The sequence below is a fragment of the Pan troglodytes genome, chromosome 4 (assembly GCF_028858775.2).
Source record: "Pan troglodytes isolate AG18354 chromosome 4, NHGRI_mPanTro3-v2.0_pri, whole genome shotgun sequence".
Lineage (NCBI taxonomy): Eukaryota > Metazoa > Chordata > Mammalia > Primates > Hominidae > Pan > Pan troglodytes.
This window is the reverse complement of record NC_072402.2, coordinates 92,447,816-92,454,132: the sequence shown is the minus strand read 5'-3', so window position 1 is coordinate 92,454,132 and position 6,317 is coordinate 92,447,816. Positions and strand designations below refer to the sequence as shown.

At 40.7% G+C, this 6,317-nt stretch overlaps 1 protein-coding gene across 1 annotated transcript in view; it reads right to left on the bottom strand.

The window, feature by feature from the left end:
• Nucleotides 1-6,317, bottom strand: part of CDH18 (cadherin 18) — a 1,109,578-nt gene that overhangs the window by 867,247 nt on the left and 236,014 nt on the right. The gene's annotated exons all lie outside the window — the stretch shown is intronic.

The following is a 6,317-nucleotide window of genomic DNA, read 5'->3' as shown; positions in this document are numbered from 1 at the left end:
GTCTGGGCTTCTCTGTGACAATGGGCCTATTACTTAAGAAAAGTAAGCCACCAAACTTGGTGAAACAGTAAGACCTCACTGAATGCTATGGACAGATTTTTGGACACTGTGACTTTAAGTGAAACAATGTATAATGAAATTCTATACCATAAGCTAATTGTTACAAAGAAGAGTTGAGTACCTAAAACATATTTCTAGTAACAAAAATGTCATTAAATTCCTAGATTAACAAAAAAACAATTCTAATATTAAATATTGAAAGAAATTTGAACTATACCTACATTTCATAAAAATTTATAAAAACAAGATAATTATTTACCCAATTGTGCCAGTTCAGGGTTACAGGTGGCTGAAAAGTCTTCTGAAAACTTTGGGTGAAAGGAGGGGAAAGAGCCCTGGACTGGACACCATCCCATCACGGAGCACACTCACATACACACCCACACTCATGTAGACTGGGATATTTTAAACATGCTAGTTCACCTAATGTGCATAGCTTTGCAATACAGGAGAAAGCCATAGCTTCCAGAGAAAAGCCACACAGACATGGAGAGAACATGCAAACTCCACACTGATAAGGAACTTTTTTTTTTCCTCATCAATGTTGAGGCAAAACAATATTGAACAAAACAATATTATTGGAGGACCTGCTGTACCTCTATATAATAGATATGAGAATTTATCTCAAGGGATACAACCAGAACAACATTGATAGGAAGTTTATTGGTATGTGGGCACACACACAGGTATATGGGATCAAAATATTTTTCATGTGGCCAGGCATGGTGGCTCACACCTGTAATCCCAGCACTTTGGGAGGCCGAGGCTGGCAGATCACGAGGTCAGGAGATTGAGACCATCTTGGCCAAAATGGTGAAACCTCGTCTCTACTAAAATACAAAAAATTAGCTGGGCATGGTGGCGCATGCCTGTAATTCCAGCTACTTGGGAGGCTGAGGGAGGGGAATCGCTTGAACCCAAGAGGCGGAGGTTGCAGTGAGCTGAGATTGAGCCACTGCACTCCAGCCTGGTGACAGAGCAAGACTCCATCTCAAAAAAAAAAAAAAATATATATATATATATACACACACACACACATATGTATATATATATATTTGTATATATCTTTCATGTTTATAAAGGTAATCTTTGCCTTGTTGATTTTATGAACAATTTCATTCCTCAATTCAAATGAGAAAAGTGAGATCAAAAGACAAATGCTTAAATATTTTAAGAATTTAACTGGCATCGATTGTGCTATTTGCTACAGTGTTATGCAGCAATTTGTACACCTTGACTCCAAAATAGTTCATTTCCACCTGGAAGCATTATCTTTTCTAGCCCAGCAGCATCTTACTGGAGGCATCACTTTGTAAGGTAAAACTTATAGATGTAAATAATTCATAAGAAAAAATTAAAGATGAGTTTGAAGGGCTAAAAAGACATAAGTTATTCCTATCATAAGTAACTATTTAATTTATAAAATTGCAATTTTTGATGAGCAAAGATGTTAAATGAATTTAAAAGATAAACATTTGGGGTCATGTTTTGGAATATCTTGAATGCCAAGAGAGGGAATGAGTAGAGGAAGAGGAAGGAAAATCTCTGAACATCTTTGATATGGATAATAAAATAGTCATTACTGTATTTTAAATGTATTAATCTGACTTCAATTCTTAATAGGCACTGGAAAGACTAATAATGAACAGCAGAGAGATGATTCAGACGATGTTTAAATAACTCAGGAAAAAACGATTGAAGACTAATGTCAATCAGAGAGAAGAGGGAAGGACATGAGTCCCAGAGAGATGACAAATGTGGTATCTAAAAGAACTTCACAACTGTTTATGGGGTGAAAGAAGAATAGTCCACATTAAGATTTCTATAACTAATAATATTTTAAATTTATTAAAAGAAATTCTAATTCTTCCCAACACATATATGAGTGCTATCATCTATCTCTCTCTCTCTCATACACACACACACACACACACACACACACACACACACAAATGGCTTCTCCACCTCAATAAAGCACAACCTGATTCTTTCATCTTGTCAGATACTCCAGACTCCTCTCTTTTTCTCTCAACATGCTTAGATCCAGCAGGACAATAACAATCTCTGTCTCCAAAACACAGTGAAAATTGGTCTTTCTCAATGATGCAACAGCCACTTTGGTCAATGCCTCCATTGCTTCTCAACTGGACACAGTTGATACCTTCCTTACTGGTCTTTTTGAGTCTTCTCTTTGGTTTCCTGATCTTGTGCTAGACAGAATGAACCTCATTCAAACCTCCCATAACGTGTCATCACATCATACAGAGTCAAAACCTAAGTCCCACAAAGCCCCTACAAGGCTTCCTTCCTCCCTCATTATGCCTCCTGCTTGATGCTTCATCACTCTTCCCTTATTTCTCTGTAGCAAGGTGGACTTCTTCTTGTTTTTCTAACATGCTAAGTCTCTATTCCCCCAGGACTTTTGCATTTGTTTCTTTTACCAGTTATAAAAGCCCCACATATTCACACAGTTAATTTCCTTCAGTTATTCACTTCAGTTATTCACTGTTATTTCCTTCAGACTTTTTATCTCAACTTTATTATTATTATTGTATTGTTGTTATTGTCATTATTTTTGTAGAGACAGGGTCTTGCTCTGTTACCCAGGGTAGTCTTGAACTCCCAGCCTCAAGTGATCCTCCCACCTTGCCCTCCCAAAACTTTTCTTTAAGGTCACATTCCCAATGAGGACATTTCTGAGACTTTCACTATCCTAAATACTCTATAAGTTCCAGGGACACCTTAGCTTTGTTTTTCTTAACAGCATCTGAAAATATGCATACTTCAACTTATTTATTTGATTATTTTCAGAGTCTTATCACTTAAATGGATAGGAACTTTTACCTGTGTCGTTCACTGCTGTATTTTCAGAACTGGAAGAGTGTCTGAAACATAGTAGAATCTCAGTAACATTTGTTCATCAGAGAAATGAGAGTTAAAGCATGCACCAGGCAACTGAAAAGTATGTCATAAAAATATTAAAGCATTATGAACAAAGACATTAACACTACTTTTCATTGGTGTGTTACTTTACATTATGAAAGAATATTCTTAAAAATGATTTCATTTACTTTTAACAAAACTTGGTCTTACAGAAAGAAAGCTAAGCGGAAGGGTTTGTGTAGAGGAAAAAATTTTTGTAATTAAAATAATGGTGAGTATAATGAATAAAATTATGTACTATTGAGAGAGGAGGCAATTATGAGCTGGTTGGGCAGATAGAGAGGGAGGGTTTCTTCTTGCCTAGAGGCCATCAAACTTTAGATGATGAGGCAGATGGAACCCCACTTGGACAAGTCCTTCTTCCAAGGCCCACTAGACCACCCTCTGGTGGACCTGACTGCCTCACAAATGATGCCCCCTCTCAGCTCCAAGCAGCTAGTGTGGTCATCTCCCCTTTTCCCCCAACAGCAGTTAGGATCACCACTCCAGAGGGGGAAATGAGAAAGGACACAGTTAGGGGCTGGTTAGGCAGATAGAGAGGGAGAGTCTCAGGAGAAGGACAGAGAAATGCAAGGTTCACAGGAATAACCACAGGACAGCACCCACAATGTGTCTGCAGCTAACAGGAAGAAATGTGGTTAAGAACTTCGCCTTATGGCTGGGCGCGGTGGTTCATGCCTGTAATCTCAGCACTTTGGGAGGCCAAGGCGGGCGGATCATGAGGCCAAGAGATTGAGACCATCCTGGCTAATGTGTTGAAACCCTGTCTATACTAAAAATACAAAAAAATTAGCCAGGCGTGGTGGCCAGCGCCTGTAGTTCCAGCTACTCTGGAGGCTGAGGCAGGAGAATGGCGTGAACCCGGGAGGCATAGCTTCTCATGAGCCGAGATCACACCACTGCACTCCAGCCTGAGCAACAGAGGGAGCCTCTGTCTCAAAAAAAAAAAAAAAAAAAAAGGAACTTTTCCTTATGCCAGGATGTTGCTCAGAAGGGACTGTCCTAACTTAGGTGCAGTCACAATAAATCAACCTAAATGTCCTTAACTTGACCCAGCTCATTATAAAGTCATTAACATGACATTAGCATTGTGGTTTCAGATCCCCCATGGGTTTTGCTCAGGCACTCATGGATAATAACCAAGATGGACTCACTCTGGCCAACCCCAGACATGTGCAGATGCAACACCCCTAGGAGGGAACTTTACCCCTCCCATTTGGGCAAAGCCCATAGAAGACTTCCTGGCTTCTGCCACATAAAAGAGGCTGAACTCAGCCCCATTTCTGGAAACCTGATTTCAGCCCCCCTCTCTTTGCCTAGAACTTTCCTTTAGCTTAATCAATTCTACGCTATCCACTCTGTGGTGTCTGTGTGGCACAGAGGTCTCTGCCATGTCCTAGAGACATTTTCCCCATTGTCTTGGTGATTAACATGTGGCTTGTTACTTACACAAATTTCTGCAGCAGCTTGAATTTCTCCTCAGAAAATGGGATTTTCTTTTCTATTCACATTGTCAGGCTACAAATTTTCCAAACTTTTATGCTCTGCTTTCATTATAAAACTCAATGCCTTTAGCAGCACCCAAATCGCCTTTAGCAGCACCCAAGTCACCTCTAGAATGCTTTGCTGCATAGGGTATTTGTCTGTTGCCAGATACCCTAACTCATGGCTCTCAAGTTCAAAGTTCCACAAATCTCTAGGGCAGGGGCAAAATGACACCAGTCTCTTTGCTAAAACATAACAAGCGTCACCTTTGCTCCTGTTCCCAACAAATTCCTCATCTCCATCTGAGACCACCTCAGACTGGACCTTATTGTTCATATCACTGTCAGCATTTTTGTCAAAGCCATTCAACAAGTCTCTAGAAAGGTCCAAACATTTTCATATTTTCCTGTTTTCTTCTGAGCCCTCCAAACAGTTCCAACCTCTGCCTGTTACCCAGTTCCAAAGCAGCTTTCACATTTTGGGTATCTTTTCAGCAATGCCCCACTCTACTGGTACCAATTTACTTTATTAGTCTGTTTTCACATTGCTGATAAAGACATACCCTAGACCGGGCAATTTACAAAAGAAAGAGATTTAATTGCACTTACAGTTCCACGTGGCTGGGGAAAACTCACAATCATTGTTGAAGGCAAAGAAGAGCAAGTCAAGTCTTACATGGATGGCAGTAGACAAAGAGAGAGTGCTTGTGCAGGGAAACTTCCCCTTATAATACTATCAGATCTTGTGAGACCCACCAACCACCAGGAGAACACGATGGGAAAGACTTGCCCCCATAATTCAGTTACCTACCACTGGGTCCCTCCAACAATAGGTGGGATTTCAAGATGAGATTTGGGTGGAGGCACAGCCAAACCATATCAATACCCTTCTCTCCATTTGGGCTGTTTCTTTCTTCATGTAAGAACTCAGCACTGTCCAATGAATTTAAGCAGCATCTCTATGAGACAAATTAATTTTCTTCTGTTAGGAGACACATTGTAGAGACAGCCTATCGAGCCCCAAACCTCTCTTTACAATGTCTGCCTGGAAAGAAAGTATTTGGAGGAAAAGTTACAGCCAAACATTTCAATTATTATCAAGCCACGTGATGGGATGGGATTTCTTTCCTTGGGGAGCTTCATCAACCCTCTGGCCAAAACCTTTAGTTTTCCAATTACACACACTCCTCTGGCCTCTCATCAGGGACCAAGCCTCTTGCCCCATTTGCAAATGGAAAAGTTTACTGTATGATAGGGAAAAAGAAGAAAGCATAGCTAGACAGATGTTTGCTTCTATGCTGTCTCTGCAGAAGGGAGGGAACCAGTATGAAGGTTACATCCTTTTGAGACATCTGGTATATTTCCAGTTGCAATGGAACTGAAACAACAAGGAGGAATACGTTTGGAGGTTAATCATTCCCTTTTTCTGTGATGTCTTGATTTTACCCAATCTCTGACCTGCAAAATGAGTGAAGAATTTAGTGAATGGCCTAGAGTACCCCTTCCATTGAGGCTTTTGGCCCAAATTCAGCTATTCCAGTGTCTCTTCAGGGCCCCAAGGTGGAAGTCTAAAAAGGCAACTAGGCTAGGAGGGCAAAGACACCAACAGTGGAGAGCTAGAGCTTTGCCCAGGTACACTTAAAACAAGGTAAGTGTGACTTCCCCTCTTGACTAGCTACTCTGGATCCATAGGCAGTACTTATGACAGCCGACAGGAGCCAGGGGATACAGTGAGGGAAAAAGAAGACAGAGGATGCCTATTCTCTCTCTCTCTCCACCCAAGGACACTCTGAATGGGGGAAGCAGACTAAGAGATGCCTTTTCTCCCCT